Raw genomic sequence first — 20,078 nt, 5'->3', positions numbered from 1 at the left:
GGTAAGAAAGAAAAAAAAAAATCACATCACAACCACATATTAGTCTAAATAGAAATTCATGATTAAAACCATTGTATTCGCTACAAAGTATTTCCAATCAATCCTTAAAATCATAGAAAAATAATAGTTAGGATGGAGACAACCCCTCCATCTAAGTATCATCATCACTAGATGTCGTCATCTGAGGACACCTCTGAGTGTGCCTCCTCCTCAGCCGGTTCTTCCTCCGGTTCTTCTTCGGGATCTTCCTCGGGATCTTCTTCGGGATCTTCCTCAGGCTCCTCTTCGGGATCTTCTTCAGGTTCTACTTCAGGCTCTGCCCCAGGCTCGGCCTCAGGCTCTGCCTCAGGGTCGGCTGCGTTCTGAGCAATCTGCATTTGTAGGATATCGCAACGCTCTAACGCTATTTCGGTTCGGGTCCTTGCTTCTTGGAGTTGCTCTTTCAAGTCTATCATTTCGGCTTGCATCTTCATCATAACCTTCGTTTGTTGATCACTAGCCCCTTGCATATCCTTCATTGCCGCCGCCATGCGGGCAATCTCCTCCTTAGTCTCGGTTTCGTCTTTTAACAATCTGGAAACGTTCTCTCTCGTGTAGCGCATGTAACCCACATCACGCTCCAAACATGAAACAACGGCTGCGAGAACTCTCTCTACAGGTTCGGTTATGGGTGGTAGGGTGTTGGGATAAGCAGGGTGGTTCGGGTGTGGCAATGGGGGAACTTGTTCACGGTAGACCATACGTCTGATCATGTTGGGGTACCATTCCCAGCTAACGTCGTTGTCATACAAGCCTCCGGATAGGCGGTACCTCTTCGGTGCAGGAGCTTCGAGTTCCGGGACTACGCGGGGTGGCGAGGCAGTAGGTAACTGCGGTTCCTTCCCGTGAGCATGCGTCATCGAATCGGATGATGATGAGGGTGGCGTCGACATTCCTACAGGTAAGCCGGGTATATGCGCGCGTAAGAGTGAAGGAGGTAAAGAAATAAGATTTCAAGACTACACAAACCTATGCAGTGCGTATCATTATAACTAATGGGTCGTCGCGGTTATAGTCTAGTAAGCATGCAGTTTCTAGTTCGCTATAACCAATGGCTCTGATACCAATCTGTCACACCCTCAAAATCCACTAACGGAGTTTTACCGTCAGAGGGTGTGAACTGGCAGGATCGGAATCATTAGTTATAACCAAACCAAAGAAAACGTTTAAATGAAAAATAAGTGCGGAAGCGTAAAACCTTAATTCAAAAGTTGCGTCACGCAGGACGACTTAAAACCAAATGTAAATGTTAAAATTAAGTTTGCAGAGTAAGATGTTTAACAATTAATGCATGCTCCTAAACCGCGCGCCCGCCTCGGCTACCTGAGAATAACATACTAAAGGGGTCAACACGAGGTTGGTGAGTTCACAAGTTATATAAGACAAATCGTTTAGCGTTTGAGTTCAGCGTTTTCGTTAAGTGTTTTGCGTAACCACGTTACGGCGTTTAAAAGTTTTGCGTAACCACGTTACGGCGTTTAAGTGTGTAACCACGTTACAGCGTTTAAGTGTGTAACCACGTTACAGCGTTTAAGTGTGTAACCACGTTACAGCGTTTAAGTGTTACCAGATAATGTTATGTCAAATTATATATCGATAGGTAGCTAATCTATACAACAAGTATTACTAAGTGGTTCGAGACCGAAGCTGACTGTTTATCAAGTGCCCGTCACCAGGTCAACCCAGACCATGGTAAGTGTTAGCCAAAAATTACACCCACTCAACCTCCAGTTGAGCTTAGCGTCGGGTGGGGTTTGTCAAACCCAGTAGTACTACTCAACAGTGACTCGCTATTCCAAATATTAACCGGTTCGATGCGTGGGACTTCAAGGGTTACGTGCCGCTTAGCCTCTACAAGTGATATATATAATTTATAACAAAATCTTAAATATGTGTTTATCTCAAAAATGCGTTTATCGGAGTATGTTATCTCCCCCAAGTGAAAAACGTTTGAAAACAGTTCAAAGAGCGGGGTAAGTGAACTCACTGTTTGCGAAGAATATTCCAAATTAGATCACCGAGTGATGCGCGTCGTAGAAAACTCTCTAGCGTTCTAAAATAACAAAGAGATTTTCTAAGTATCGGAACGTTTAACGAGTCTCTAGACTCGGCACATAATACCTATGCACGTATCATGTTTCGTGTTTCGTTTGTGAACCGTGTGTGATTTAAACAAGTACAATTGTGATACGATACATGAGTGAGCAATTACTTTCGTGTCACGTATTAATAACATACTTATTAGCAAATTATTCCAGTAAGGGCATTTTGGTCAACAAACAAAGACTAACTAACCATTATTCCCCATAAGGGCAATTTGGTCAATTCATGGAAATCAACTAGCAACTATTCCCCGCAAGGGTATTTTGGTCAAAATACAACAATTATATAAAAACTATCATATTTCATGCATTCCTATACAACTCAGCAGCTAGTTTCGTTATGACAGAATTTCTACTTGAAAGATTGCACTAGTTCACCGATTATAACGTCTCAATTAATTCACCAAAAATTACCACAGAAGCATACATATCTTAGGTTTCCAGAACATGTTTTATCTTATTTTTATTCCATATAGATTGCTCATAATGATCAAAACACTACAGTAAACTCATATCAGTCAGATTCATGCGCAACAGAATGTTATTTGAAATTCCCGTTAAACGAAAAATCCAATAAATGCAAGACCACTTGGGTTTGGTTCCTAACTCAGTGAGTCAACTTCCAGAAGTGGAACCAACCCAATTGGTCTCGTGGTTCATGAGATATAACATTTACAACATAACCTAACAGCAGGTCTAACAGCTCAGCTTTGCATCACGTTTTTGTAAAATCATAAAAGTATACTTCCACTTATCCAAAAATTACGAATTTATACTTCATAGAAACTAGACTCAACCTAGTTTACTGCAGTACCCACAATCTCAATCAATTTTCACGTTTACACTTCGTTACAGTCAGTTAAACATCGTATATACATTCTGTCCAGAATCTGTTCACATCAAAACTCAACATAATCACAACCTATGAACTATCATGCATCCATATAACCCTCTAGACACTATAACTACTATCCATGCATATCAATCACACCATACATACAAGATTAGGGTTTGTGATCTAATCCAAATCAAAGACAACAATGAATCATGCAACAACATCAATCTAGTTATCAATCTATTATGCAACTAACAAGAATCATATTGATCACATACATACATATAATCGGCCTACTTAGGGTTTACATACAACCCATTAAACATCAAAATTACACAACAAGGAGGTAAGAGATGATCAAGTATACCTTCCTAGCACCTAGTTCTTGGATTAATCTCTTGATTGATGTGTGTGTGTGTGATGAAGGTGGACGGCAGCCGTGGATCAAGAGAGGGAGAGAGAGCCGATTTAGGGTTGTAGGTTAATAATAAGTTAGGGTTTGTTTATTAGTGATGTATTTATAATAATACAAGTTACACTCTAGTCCCTCTTCTTTCCAAGTGTTGTTTTTCTAGAACATTCCATCATACTTGCCCAATAAGTTAACATGACCATAGTTTTATCACATAGCACATAATCCTAACACATAATAATCACATAATTATTGTTTTTACGTTTATCGTTTATTTATCAATCGTTTGCGTCAACTCGTTTGCGTTTCGGTGCAAATCCCGAAAGACTACACATGTAGTAAGTGTTACGCGTCATTTAAACCCTAGTTTAAATGTAATGAAGTGTACGTTATAGATTCAACGATCTTAAAGTTTGAATTGACGGAGTTGAGTTAACGGAGTTAACCTGAAATTGACGATTGTCATAATTATGTTTCGGGTGAAAGGACCAAACAGCCTACAGTTATCCTCGGTAGGCCATTTTTGGCCACCGCAAATGCCAACATTAACTGTAGAATGAACTGTTAACATGGCATGCGGTAACCATAAGTTGAGGATTAATGTTTTCACACATGGAAATAATTCTCCGGTCGATGACGAGTGATGTATGGCTGATGTCATTGATGAGTGCATCCCGCTATACGGAACTGTCGTCAGCACGGATGGCATAGCGGAGACGTGTTTTTTGTTTGACAGGTTACAGCTGGAGACAGATAAGTTGCTGGAAGAGGAGGAGAGACAGCTGGAGATTGCAGCTGTGTGAGGAGACAATCCACCATGGTCAGTTCAGGTGGAAGCACTTCTCGAGAAAATTGATACCGGGCTGAAGTCGTCAATGCAAGAGGCACCAAAAGTTGAGCTGAAGGAGCTCCCGAAGCATTTAAAATATGCTTTCCTTGGTGAGAACAACACTTTACCTGTTATTATAGCTTCTAATTTATCTGTTGAACAGGAAAGTGCTTTGATGACGGTGCTGGTTGCGAACAAGGAAGCAATCGAGTGGACAATAGTGTAACATTCGTCAATTTCGGACCCAAAAACCCGACTCGTTTAAAATTATCGATGTGATTCAGTTAATTATACATATACACATATGCTAAATATATCATACGTAATAGTTTTTCTTTCTTAAAGTTATTTAATAATATTAAGCATTACTAATATATATATATAAATTATAACACTCATGATTTTTTTTCTTTATTCAAATATATCATATAAATAGTATTATTGATGCATAACCAAAGTATATCATTTTAATCTATTTATGTCACATTTATTTTTGTCACATTTATTTTTACCTAAAGTTGTTTATTTTTAAAAAATGAAAATTATCTTCCTACACCATTCAAATTTTGGTCAAACCTCCTCTTCCAAAACACTCTCCTAATCAATTTTATCATTAAAACATTAAAAAGAATAACCTCCTTATTTTGGTATAAATAAGAACACACTCCCACCCCTTTCATTCTTGCACCACTCAAAGGTAGGATTTTAATAGTTCAAGTCATTTTCATCTTATTTCTATTTTTTTTAAATTCTTGTTCATACTAGTTAATCAAATGGTCATATGACCATAACACAATCATGTATAGGAATCCACATAATCCATACACCATGGTGTATAGGGTGAATGAGACAAAGAACACAAGGAGATGATCGATTACACGAAGGTCAAACTTGAAACGTTCTTACATCTTTATTTTTCTATTTTGAATCATTATTTTTTTTTGTTCAAAGGACCCAAGGATTTTTGATGATATATACTAATAAATGTTATATAATCATATCCAAAAAAGTCCATAATTTTATTTCATCAAAATACCTTTCAAAATCGTTAGATTATTGCTTTTAGCAATATTTCAGTTTTGACGTTGGATATAGTCGTCAAAGAAAGAGGCATATCTTATTCATAACAAACTTAAAACGTGCAACACCAATTTCTATGATATACGAAATACGGTTTTAAAAACAATTTTTACGCATTTTAATTCATTCCTATGAATTCACAATAAATATTTTAAAAACAGTGCGCAAATTCGTACCCTCTGATTTATATGGCTGTTTTGGCCTATTTAGGTTACGAATATGCAAAACTTTTCTAAATGAAAGTTGTTCAAAACATTCTAATTTAGTATACTGGAAAGTCTTGATTTATAATAAAGTTGTTTGATATTTTAAATACCTTAATCAAAACATAACAGTTTGTTGTCCAAAAACTGATTTTGTATTTCATCTTCCTTTTTAATTTTTTCCTTGTTTTTATCTTAATATTTATACATTAGATTTATTATTCTTTAAACTTTTCAATATCATTAGTTAGTCTCCAATTATTATATTTTGTTTATTTATAGTTCGTTAAGTTCGATTTTACATTTTCTTTAACGTGCTTTTGTTTGTCATTTCAAGTTTGACTTTAATCTCAAAGGTGAGTTTACATATCCCCCATTTTCATCTTTTAAATTTTGGGGGTGACAAGCATACCATATTTAAATTACTCATTTTTTATTTACTTATCTATTTATAACACAATTCAATATATGTTTATGTGTGATTTTTGCATGCTCTATGATAATGCTCTATGTGCTTAATTGTTTATTTTATGTTTGGTGGTTGATATCTCATCCTCATCTATCCTCATCTAGTATGATCATACATTTACCCAAGTACTTTTATTTCGTATCAATATGAACGGGTCCATATCTATTTAGTTGTTTACATTTTATAAGAATTGTAATACTCATCCTTTACATATGAATTGTGACTATATATATATATATATATATATATATATATATATATATATATATATATATATATATATATATAAACTAAAACTTATGTATTCTCACCAACATTCGTGTTGACAAACTCTATTTTTATACATGCTACAGGTACAAGGAATTTACATTGATCAAGATTGAATTAGTTTTCACCTTAGGATATTTATTCTAAACCCAAAAAGAATGATGTGTTTATTCTGTATATTGAATTTGTATACTTGATTTAATGTTAATGAAATTAAATAATTATTGTCGCTTTAATTAGTGTCTTTTGAGCTACTGTTCAATCAATACGTTCGGCATGTTCCGCCTTTGGTAGGGATGTGACAGATTGGTATCAGAGCCGAAAGCTATAAGATATGTGGTTAGATATAACGGCCTAGTGGCATGCTTAGGGTCCCTATACGTGATATGCCTTTACGTGTTTGCACCCTGAATTATATTATTGATTGCAGTAGCTTAAATACTATTTAATGATTTAATATTATTCTTGTACACAAAAGCACACACACTTAATCTGAGGCTATGCCTCACTCTCAAAAAATTGTTTTCAAACTTTAGAAAAAAAAATGGGAAATTCCTTAAGAAATCCCGCCTTTTCACTCCCCTCTCCTTGAGGAAGATTCGTGTGACGGATATGTAGTAAACTGTAAGAGTGACACACTTGTTTATTGAACACTTGACACCAAGGTTTGCGAGCCTAAGGAAGTGCAATGCGCAAAAATCTCAATCAACCGCGAGACCCGGTTGCCTTCCTGTAGTGTTTAGCACGGGTGTGGAACTTATTAAGACAAAGCATATCATACCAAACGAAACTGAATCTACTACCCTCATTGTATCAAACGTGGTCATGTGACGATCACACTCTTAAATCAACGATGAGGTTTTTGTCTAAATTTTTTATTTTGTTAAGAATGAATATTTTCTCAAATTATCAATTTCATCAATACTATAAGTTAAGGTTATTAAAATTTTATCTTGTATTCTCATGAATTTTCACAAAACTAGAAATTTCACATAGTTATACAATTTTTTTTCTTTTTCCAAAACGTAATAAATTTTTCACGTGTCGTCATTGTAGCATGTCTTCTTCCCGCCTTATCAATCGTAACCGTCGCACCGGCAACTCGGGCCGTAGCATGTCATCCCGCATCGCTAAGGGAATCGTGGAAGCCCTCCCAACAATCATCTCTCAACTCTAAACTGTGAATGCCCCTACATCATCCACAACTCCGAACCCAATTGCTTGCTCCATCAAACAATTCAAGAGTGCCAACCCGCCTGAATACTTCGATATCGACGGTGCTACCGTTCTCCTCCAATGGTTCGAAGAAATGGAGAGTGTGTTCCTCCACTGTGAATGTCCTGAGGACAAGAAAACCACTTACGCCTCTAGCATACTCAAGAAGAATGCCCTCAATTGGTGGAATGGTGAGAAGCGCACGCTTGGCGCTGAGGTTGCCATGGCCTTGCCATGGGATGAGCTCAAGAAACTCATGCTCAAGAAGTTTTGCCCGAAACATGAGCTTCGGAAGTTGGAAGAGGAGTTTGGAATTTGAAACAAGAAAGTGGTAATAACACCATCTACAACGATCGTTTCCATGAGCTGAGCCTTCTCATCCCCCACATGGTCACTCCCCTTGAACGTTTAATCGACAAGTACATCTCGGGTTTGCCTATGCAAATCCGAGATTCCGTCCCAAGTCATGACCCTCAAACCCTCCATGATGCCATCACCTTAGCCTGTACCCTCACCGAAAACCACGCTAAGGCCGGGACCTTGACGCGGAAAAATTTCAAGAAGCCCAATGATAAGCCTGCATCCGAACCCACCGAAGAACCTAAGCCCGAATCTTCTAAACCGAGTCTTCTAAGCTCGAATCCTTCATGCACAACAACTCCTCCAGTACCGCAACAATAAAAGAAAGTCCAATTCCCAAAACTATGTCTTGGCCCAATCGCAAGCCCAACCCACCAAGAAGCCCTACGCAGGACCCACCCATTATGTGATACGTGTAACTTTCACCATTTGCCTAACCTCAAGTGTCGACAATGCACCCATTTCAATCGATTTTGTCACCTCTTTACCACATGTCGTGAACACAACCAACTTTTGATGCAACCATTTACCTCACCTCTTACCCAACCCCAAACTTTACCATATGCTCAACCGTTTACTCAATCACCCTCAACTATTAGAGCTTCCTACAATTGTGGAGACCCTAATCATTATCGCAATGCATGCCCAAGACTCGCACACATGAACCAAATTCAATCATACCCGACCCAAACCGCTCAATATCAAGCTTACCAAGCCCAAGTTAATCAACTTCAACCAATCTAAACTCAACCCATCTAAGCAATTCAAGCCCAACCCATTCAACCAATTCAAGTAAACTAAATCCCAATCAACCAACCAACCTCAAGTGACCAAGCTACTCAAGGAAAATTGTGTTACATCACCCAAGTCTAAGTCTAACCCTTTATGAAGACATGCTACGCAAAAGACGTTTCTTTTATTTAGTTCTTTTCATTTAAATCTAATGTATTGACTTCATTAAATCTCCAGTTTTGTTATGAATGAGAATTATGGTTATTTATAATGATGTTCAATCACTCATTTATTCCTATTTTGTCATTTAGTGCACGACTTATTATTACACAATTTATTATCATGATTTAAGTGGTCTATGACCGGTTAATTACTGGGACTATGTGCATGGTACCGTATTTGTATCATAAACTACCTATGACCGATCTCATAGGAGTCACATGTACAAATTTTATTTTGATATTTTAATGCATGGCTACCCAATCCCTCCAAACTCACCTCATCCTCATGGTACTCTTATCTCATCTCATCGATTTTATAATCTTGGTTTCAAACATTATCTATCATTATACTCATAAGTCATGTGATTTGTTTGTTGTGTGAACCTATTTATTATTACGTGAATTTACTCGTTATCTCAAGTATTTTCTCTACATCGTATGTGTAAGTTACTTATATAATTTCAAAACTTTCCTCTATCAGTTTATTTCATTTTGTTGTTATTACTCTCGATGGTTAACTTCAACAATTTCGTCATTTTTTTTAATTATTTTACTAGTTAATTATGTTCATCAATTTTCATTCAATTTTTAGTTCATTGCTCTTGATCAAATGATATCGATTTAAAAAAAAGTTTTCTTTTACCTTTGTTTTCAAACTGCACAATGGGACGAACCATGTGCGTCATTCGACGACCTAAATAATTATGAGTGCATGCATAATTATCGAAATCCTCGCATGGAACTCATAGTGAATACAGTTGTTTGTCATAACTCAGAACTGAGGGTGATTTTGGGTAACGATACAAATGTCGTTGGGATAAGGGTATGGTGGATACGCCGCCGGTACATCCTATATATAAGTGTCCTTATCATAATTTTCCATTTGTAGCGTTATTCAGGTCATTCGAAGGTCTGTGTTATATTTAGAAAAAAAATTCTTAGACTCTTACTTTCTTTCTTTATGATATGGTTTTTCTATAATTTCGGGACGAAATTTTCAAAAAGTTGTGAATACTGTAACATTCGTCAATTTCGGACCCGAAAAAACCCGACTCGTTTAAAAATTTTGATGTGATTCAGTTAATTATACAAATACCCATATGTTACATATTTCACACGTAATAGTTTTTATTTCCTAAAGTTATTTAATAATATTAATCATTACTAATATATATATATATATATATATATATATATATATAAATAAAAATTATAACACTCATGATTTTTTTCTTTATTCAAATATCATATAAATAATATTATTGATGCATAACCAAAGTGCATCATTTAATCTAGTTATGTCACATTTATTTTTGTCACATTTATTTTTATATAAAGTTATTTATTTTTAAAGGATGAAAAATATCTCACTACAACATTCAAATTTTGGTCAAACCTCCTCCCCAAAACACTCTCCTAATCAATTTTATCATTAAAACATTCTAAAGAATAACCTCCTTATTTTAGTATAAATAAGAACTCACTCCCACCCCTTTCATTGTTGCACCACTCTTTGACAAGTTCAAGAGATTATTTTTTTCCATTTCAAAGGTAGGGTTTTAATAATTCAAGTCTTCTTCATCTTATTTCTATTTATTTTAAATTCTTGTTCACACTAGTTAATCAAATGGTCATATGACCATAACACAATCATGTCTAGGAATCCACATAATCCATACACCATGGTGTATAGGGTGGATGAGACAAAGAACACAAGGAGATGATCGATTACACGAAGGTCACACTTAAAACGTTTTTACATCTTTATTTTTCTGTTTTGAATCATTAGTTTTTTTTGTTCAAAGGACCCAAGTATTTTTGATGATATATGCTAATAAATGTTATATAATCATATCCAAAAAAGTCCATAATTTTATTTCATCAAAATCATTTTTGGAATCGGTAGAATATTGCTTTTAGCAATATTTCAGTTTTGACATTAGATATAGGCGTCAAAGAAAGAGGCATATCTTGTTTATAACAAACTTAAAAAGTGAAACACAAAATTCTATGTTATATTTCAATGAAATACGGTTCTAAAAACTATTTTTACGCATATTAATTCATTCCTATGAATTAGCAATAAATATTTTAAAAACAGTGCGCAGATTCATACCCTCTGATTTACATGGCTGTTTTAGCCTATTTAGGTTACTAATCTTCAAAACTTTTCTAAATGAAAGTTGTTCAAAACATTCTAATTTAGTATATTGGAAAGTTTTGAGTTATAATAAAATTGTTTGATATATTAAATACCTTAATCAAAACAGAACAATTTGTTGTCCAAAAACAGATTTTGTATTTCATCTTCCTTTTTTTATCTTTTCCTTGTTTTTATCTTAATATTTATACATTAGATTTAGCATTCTTTAAACTTTCCAATCCCATTAGTTAGTCTTTATTTATTATTTTTGTTTATTTATAGTTCGTGAGGTTCGATCATTCATTTTCTTTAACGTGCTTTCGGTTGTCATTTCAAGTTTGGCTTTAATCTCAAAGGTGAGTTTATATGTCCCCGTTTTACATATTTTAAATATTGGGGGTGGCATGTATACCATATTTAAATTACTCATTTTTTTATTTACTTATCTATTTATAACACAATTCGATATATGTTTATGTGTGATGCAATAAGCTCTATGATAATGCTCTATGTGCTTAATTGTTTATTTTATGTTTGGTGGTTAGTATATTATCCTCATCTATCCTCATCTAGTAAGATCATACATTTACCCAAGTACTTTAATTTCGTATCAATAAGAACGGGTACACATCTATTTAGTTGTTTACATTTTCATAATAATTGTAATACGAATCATTTGCATATGAATTGTGACTTATATATATATATATAAACTAAAACTTATGTATTCTCACCAACATTCGTGTTAACAAACTCTATTTTTATACATGCTACAGGTACAAGTAATTTACATTGATCAAGATTGAAGATATTAGTTTTTACCTTAGGATATTTATTCTAAACCCAAAAAGTATGATGTATTTATTCTGTATATTGAATTTGTGTACTAGTTTTAATGTTAATGAAATTAAATAATTATTGTCGCTTTAATTAGTGTCTTTTGAGTTACTGTTCAATCAATACGTTACGCCCCGTTATGTTCCGCCTTTGGTTGGGGTGTGACAAATAGCGGATTTGAAAGGAATCAGCCCTTCAAATGTGATGCACAAGATTTTAACAGATTCGGATGTCAAACTCACCTACACACGATGCTCAGCGGAGGTTGAACCCGAACATGCGGGAAGTGGTAAAGAAAGATGTGCTGAAATGGTTAGATGTTGGGATTATCATTGATATCTCAGAAAGCAGGTGGGTAAGCCATACACAGACAGTACTGAAAAAATCGGGCATCCAAGTCGTCAGGGACGACTTAGGTAATGAGGTCGGCACCCGGCCGGTAACCGAGTGGCGCATTTGTATTGCTTATCGAAAACTGAATGCGACAACATCGAAAGATCACTTTCTGCTTCCATTTATCAATCAAATTGTTGAAAAGTTATCTGGTCAAAAATTTTATTGCTTTTTATACAGTTATTTCGGGTATAACCAGATAGCTATTCATCTAGAAGATCAAGAAAAGACTACGTTTACGTGCCCGTATGGCACATTCGTGTTTAGGGGTGCCATTCGGGCTATGTAACGCCCCCGCCACCTTTCAAAGGTGCATGATGAGTATTTTTTCCGATATGGTGGGGGAGTCTTTAGAAATTTTCAAGGATGATTTTTCAATTTTCGGCACATCTTTCAAGGCATGTTTAAATCAACTCGAAAGAGTATTGAAAAGATGTGTTGAAACGAACTTGATTCTTAGTTAGGAGTAGAGCCATTTTATGGTCCAAGAGGGGATTGTTTTGGGCTATGTTGTGTCGAGTCTGAGATTGAGGTGGACCGAGCTAAGGTTCAAGTTATTTCCACTATACCTCATTCCACGAATGTTAAGGGCATTAGATCATTTTTGGGGCATGCCGGATTTTATAGATGATTCATTAAGGGTTTTAGTGATATTACCAAACCCTTATGTAATTTATTATTAAATGATGCCTCGTTTGACTTTAATGATGAATGTGCTTTATCCTTCGACATTTTGAAGTTGAAATTTAGGTGAAGCCCCGATCTTGCAATCACCCGATTGGAATTTGCCTTTTGAAATAATGTGTGATGCAAGTGATTATGCGGTCGAGGCTGTTTTGGATCAACGGGTTGACAAGAAACCCGTTGCCATATACTATACAAGTAAAAATCTCTTGATGCCCAATTGAATTACACAACTACCGAGAAGGAGTTACTAGCAGTAGTATATGCTCTAGATAAATTCAGGTCTTATTGGGGTAGTAAAGTAATCATTTATTCTAACCACTCTGCAGTTAGGTACCTTATAGACAAAAAGGATGCAAAACCGATGCTCATAAGATGGGTTTTGCTACTGCAGGAATTTGATCTAGAGATTCGGGACAAGAAGAGAAGTGAGAATGTTGTTGCGGATCACTGGTCCCAAATTATGATGAAAGATGGAGAAAAGGATGGGCCCGTTAACGAGCCTTTCCTGGATGAACACATTTTGGCAGTCTCACAAAATCCCTGGTTTGCTCATATTGTTAATTTTAAAGTTGCAGGTGATATCCCAAAGCATTGGCCAAAGAAAAAGAAGAAACATTTGATGTCCCATGCCAACTGTACATTTAAGATGATCCAGACTTGTTTAAAATTGGTGCAGATAAGATGATCAGACGACGCATGCCCAAGGAGGATGTCAGATCGGTGTTGGAACACGCGCGTTCGCTGCGTGTGAGGGTCCCTTTAGTGGCTAGAAAACTGCTAGAAAAGTCCTTACGAGTGGCTTCTTTTGGCCATCATTGTTTAAGGATGCTCACGAGTTCACGACACACTGTTTAAAGTGTCAACAACTCGGGAGCATTTCTAAGAGGGATGAGATGCCCTTGAACCCGATCCTAGTAGTTGATATTTTTGATGTTTGGGGAATCGATTTCATGGGCCCATTCCCGAATTCCCATAGTAATTTATACATCTTAGTGGTCGTCGACTATGTGTCTAAATGGGTTCACTAGGACAAATGATCACACGGTCGTTTGAAATTTTGTGCAAAGTAATATATTTTATAGATTTGGAGTCCCCGAACCATCATAAGTGATGGGGGGTCTCAATTCAAAAACTTTAAATTAGGAAAATTTCTTAAACGATACGGTGTTGATCATAGATTTGCAACTCCTTACCATCCACAAACGAGTGGACAAGTTGAGGTTTCCAATAGGCAAATTAAACATATTTTACATAAAACTGTTCGGATGGACCGAAAGGTTGGTCAACCAAGTTGATCGATGCTCTATGGGCCTACCGAACCGCATATAAAACGCCAATTAGAGCGACTCCTTATAGACTTGTGTGTGGAAAGGATTGTTATTTATAGGTAGAGATTGCACAAAGAGCATATTGGGATACTAAACATGTTAACATGAATTATGACGATGCAGGTAAGGAAAGGAAGTTGGCATTGTGTGAGATTGAGGAGTTAAGGGACGAGGTGTATGATTGTGTATCCGCTTACAAGGCAAAGATGAAGAAGGTCCATGATGCAAATATCCAGTTGAAGAATTTTGAAGTTGGACAAAAGGTTTGGTTATACAACACGAGGATGAAGCTCTTCCTGGGTAAGTTGAAAAGTAAGTGGAGGGGCACGTATTTGGTTGTGAGAATTGGAAACCATGACCAATATGAGAATGAGGATATTGATGACCATGTGAGGCAAGTGGTGAATGGCTATAGATTGAAGTCATACTTGGAAATGAAAGATATTCATAAGATGGACAAGGAATCAGTGAGTTTCATTGTGATCTCACAGGTGTGTATGAAGTCAATGAGTGTTCAAGGCATTGTCGAGCTGTAGACATAAAATTCAGGGCATACGGGAGGCAACCCGGGGTTTGTAAGTGTCTGTCCAGTTTGTTTTCATTTTGTTGAGTCTTGCATTAAATGTCGTCTTGAGTTTTGTGCAGCAAACATCAAGTGTGGGGAAGCTTGTTTGAAGAGTTGGAAGTTCATGAAGTTTGGTAAGAGTTTGGTCAATTACACGTCTTTACAGGTACAAAAAGTATGTTTTGAGTTCGGAAACGTGTTCAGGGTGATGTCGGGATGCTGAAAAGTGGTTGGGTCGAAAAATGTTCAGACTCGTTTTCAGGCAAAACTTTCTGTTAACAATACTCATAGCGATACGCGATGACCTTAGCACCATCTCCATCGCGTATCAATATGCAAATGGTGTCCCTGACATGGATGACGTCATTGCGATACGCGATGACGTCCATCCCTACCCCATCGCGTATCGCGATGGGGTCAAGCCCTAATTGAAATCAATTTGGGTCGCTTATCGCGACCAATGTGAATATAACCCATCGCGTATCTCTTTGGGTCATGGAGGATCCGAAAAAAATAATAAAATACCCCATCTCTTCTTCTCCTCACTTCTCTTATTCGTTTCCTTTTACTCCGGCCACCCACCACTGCCAAACACCGTCCTCACACAACCACCATCAATCTCCACCAACACCGTACACCACCACCACTCCACCACCACTACCATTACACCACCAACCACTTCCATCAATCACCAAACTACCATCCACTATTGTCGTTCTCCATCATCATCGTCATCGTCCAGTCAACATCATCCCCGTCCATCACTGTTCACCACCACACAGCATCACCGCCATCGCTATACCATCGCCATTACTGTTACTGTGCGTATTGTGTTGATCAGTGTACATTGTTCATTCCGACACCATGGTAAGTTTTAATATTAATGTATTATTTTATTAATTGTTGTGTCGGGAGGTTGCAGAGGTTCGGGTGTTCTGGGTGGGGCGAAGTTAATCGGGTTATGTTTAGACTTGAAGATGTTAGTTTGTTCAATTTTAATTAAAGTTTAGGAGATTCGAAATTTTGCGGGTGGTTTGGTTGATTAGTGTGTTTAAACGAGTTGTCGGTTTGCTAAACATATTGGTAACGAGTTGGGTTCTTAAGTTCAAAATTCTTTTTTAAATCATTACTTTATTATTATTTTAATGATAGTGATGTTTCGAAATTAAACGATCTTTTTGAACTTGATTTAAGAATATTTATTAATATTTTATATTCTAAACCCGATTTGTCACATAATTCATTGTTTGCCGGTATGAAATTTGTTTGTTTGCACATTAATCGAGACATTCAGTCAGGTCGTATTTTGTTCATGTATGTTTGTTAATAGTTTGAGTCGAGTACGTTGTTGAGTTTGTTATTTGAGTTGTGGGGATGCGTGTTAAATGGGGTTTGAATTGAAAATTGTTTGACCGCCCGTACTCAATCTTCATTCGGGCGGGACAATCTGGTTTTTTAAATACTATACATGGTGTCCCCAAATTTTTCGTTTTTATTTATTTTTGTTTTTATTATTTTAATATTATTTTATTATGTGGGACAACCGCGACCGAAATGTTATACGGTTGTCACCACAGCTTATTGTTGACATATCTAACTTGAATGTTTTGAATTTACAGATAATTCGGATATTCCAGAGTCTCTAACGCCACTAGGCGCAAGAGGCCGAGGTCCCGACCTAAGGGTGTGTAACATCCTACTTTTGATAAGAATTAATAAAATAAATTTCGTTTATTTTATAATGTGTCGTGTATCAGTTTAAATAAATAAACTAATAGAAGGTGGTCTTGGACTTTAGAAGATGAAATAAGAAATGGAATGGGCCTTAGGTCCATGGGCTTAAGGGAGTATAAATACCCCTTAAACCCTAAACCTTTCTATTTCTATTCATCTCTACACCATAGCCTACACCTTGGAAAACACACACAAACCTGAACCAAGATCCGAAGGCGAAAATTTGAGCTTGTTGGTTCTGGAACGTTGTGACGAACCGAACCTACATCAAATACCAGCTCGTGTTTGTAGTTTGACTCATTTAAGGTACGTTTATAATCGAAAATCGTTTATTTAGGTTCGGATTCATCTAGTAAATCTAAGATCTGTATACATATGGTAAAAACGAATCCAACAAAGAAAATCCTACTGAATTTCATCAACATTTGATAGGTTAATCGAGGGTAAATAGGCCGTAGATATATATGCTTAAATCGTACCTTTAAAAAACGTAGTATTTGAAAGGTTTGATGGTTGGGGTTTGTTGGCGCTGGAATTCCGAGTTCATTGATACACAAATCGGATGTTTCGTTAAGATTTGAGGGTTTAATTACAGATCTGGCTTAGGTTGACTGTGGGTGTTCTTGACGATTTTGACTTTGACCCCATAAGTCAAAGTTTGTCTGGATAAGATTGAGCAATTCATTAAGATATGGTAGCGAATTGATTATCCCAGTTCGTTATGATCAGATAACGAATTAGTTCACCAATTCGCTATGACCAAATAACGAATCAGTTTCCTCAGTTCGTTATGATCAGATAACAAATCAAGTGATTCGTTACCCGCCCAATTCGTTTGGATAACGAAGTAGGCTAGCGAACTTGGGTAACGAACTAGGTAACAAATCAGGTGGTTCGTCACGCTCCAATTCGCTATGATGAGACAACGAAACAGTCTAACGAATCAGATCATAAAAGGTAACGAATTAGCTAGCGAATTAGGCTTAATTCGTTATGGCGAAGGAGTTAGCGAATTAAATAATAAATTAAAATCCTAATGGAAAATGTGTTAATACAGTTAACGAAAATAAAATTTTTCCAAGCTGACCTGGCAGCTTAACCCCAGCCAGGGGCTCTGCCCATTGGACCCAGCTAGGGGTTGCCGCCCCTAGAACCCCGATGCCAGGGGCGTTGCCCCCGGAACCCCGTTCGTTGTGGGTTATATAAAGATAGAAATACGATATGAGTAGAAATAGTTAATTGATACATGTAATTATTATACAGTTAGTCGTGCACAACTCAAGAAGGGAATAACCATAAACGGTGAACGTAACCGCATTCAGGTGAGTTTCTAGCCCCATTTCCTTGTTATGTTTTCGGGGCTGTGTGCATACTCAATGTGAATGTTAATACACTTACCTTAAATGGTGAATGTGATAGTTATGTTTAAATTATGAATGTATGTTTGACAGTACGTGAACGACCTTCGGGTATTGCACGTATTGTTAAGGAAAGTATAGTGTAATATGTATGATATGAGTATGTGAATAAGGAAATATGTATGACTATGATATGTATGATATTATGTAAGATATGTATGAATGGGATAACAGAGAAGATAATGAAAGGTAAGGTAAGGTTAAAGGGTTGCATACCCTAATAATATATGCGAAGGTTAAAGGGTTGCATACCCTAATAATATATGCGAAGGCTAAAGGGTTGCATACCCTAATAATATATACGAAGGATAAAGGGTTGAATACCCTAATAATATATGCGAAGGTTAAAGGGTTGCATACCCTAATAATATATGCTAAGGTTAAAGGGTTGCATACCCTAATAATATATGCGAAGGTTATAGGGCGTAATGCTCTTTAAAACGTAAGGTAAGTATATGAAAGAAAGAAAGTGCAAAGGTAAGTAAATATATTATAAACGAAAGTATGAAAGTATGTAGTTATGAATGTATTGTACGTTATGTGATTAACTAGAACTCACTCAGCGTAGCTGACTTTTAGTATGCACGCAGGTGAGTAGAATGAGGCAGCTCGCTTGAGGGGACACGTGGCATCGAATAAGAGGATGGCATCGGAAGACTCAAGACGTTTTAGTTTAATGTTTTGTTTATTTTGAAAGACGAGATGTTGTTTTAAGACAAGTTATGGTTTGTTATGAAATGTTTTATGAAAGTTTTATATTCCGCGCAAAGTTTTAATTAACTCTGATATTTAGAACTGCGTTTATGAGTAAATCCAACGTCCAGATGTGAGGCACCGGTAACGGGGCCTTACAGGGTGCGGGCCGCCGTGGCCCTGTTGTGGCTCCTCGGGGAGATCCCGAGCCACGTCTTGTCATACAGCAGTAGATCCCTCGCGTCATTCAGTATGATGGGCCGGAGTTGCCGATTAATCCGGACATCGAGCGAGTGGAGTTGATCGGGGATGGACGACACACGCACCATATGGTGCTCAGGTTAGGTTTTATGACTGAGGAGTACACCATGCTGACCAGGATTCGAGGTATGCAGCTCCTTAGGCATAAGACCTTTGATTGGGGATAGTTGGGTACCATGGGGCAGAGGTCAGATTGCGAGAGTTGATACTGGCTCGGTGTCTACGAGTGCTCGAGTGTGACTCAATTCCATACGTCGAGCTTACACGTGAGTTTTACTCGACTTTCCGATTCACGGCCACTGATTTCCCCGAGCCGCATGCCGTGTCGTTCTCACTCGGACGACACGTGTATGAGATGTCGATCCCGGATTTTTCTGTAGGCACAGGCTATTATACTCGGGAGGAGGTTCAGACTCCCGAGTTCTTGCAGAGCTTTCGGGGTTATACTCTGGGGTCACATCGGGACCGACAGTTTTGGTTGACTGAGGCTCATTTAGCTCAGTTTTGGGAGCAGATCGCGGACGGGACCCACTCGAGTGCTGTAGTGGCGTCATCTATAAGGGATCCTGTCCATCGCTACTTGCATCGTATTTTTGCTTACACTATCTCTTGCCTTCATTCGGGTCGCGATAAGTGTAGCAACCCAGATGTGTTGTGCCTTCTGTCTATCTTTACTGGCAGGGAGGACAACATTGCGATGCTGCTCCTCACATCTTTCGCCAGAGGTCGGAGTTACATGGTACATCGACCTAATTATCGTTGGGGCCATATATTACGCGGATTGCAGAGAGTGTTGGAGCTTTCGAGAGATATTCGGTTTAGTTCTATACTTTGGGACCAGTTAATGAGGTATTTGGGTTAGAGGATGCCCGGAGGGCCAGGATTTGTGAGTTACAGGATCCACCGATACTAGTCCTGCTTTGACAGGGACCACAGGTGCCACCACCTCCAGGATCAGCTGTTGCCACATCATTCCAGAGGGGAGTTCCGACACACCGACAGCATGTGCTGATCCCTCGCATGATGCGGCCACAGCAGCAGTATGCACTTCGTCAGCCACCACCGCAGCCGCAACAGCCAGTCACACTGGATATGATTTATCAGCAGCAGCTAGCGATGCAGCAGGAGCATCGGGAACATCGAGATGAGACACGATCCCACCTGACCCGCCATGATGATTATTTTCGATTACTATTTGTTAGTTTGCAGGTACCGCTCCCACCTTCACTGATCATCACATTAGAGCAACATGCTG

This window comes from Bidens hawaiensis, unplaced genomic scaffold (assembly GCF_021521415.1).
Source record: "Bidens hawaiensis isolate Kalapana, Puna unplaced genomic scaffold, B.hawaiensis_p1.1 tig00013225_1, whole genome shotgun sequence".
NCBI lineage: Eukaryota > Viridiplantae > Streptophyta > Magnoliopsida > Asterales > Asteraceae > Bidens > Bidens hawaiensis.
This window is presented reverse-complemented; position numbering follows the sequence as displayed.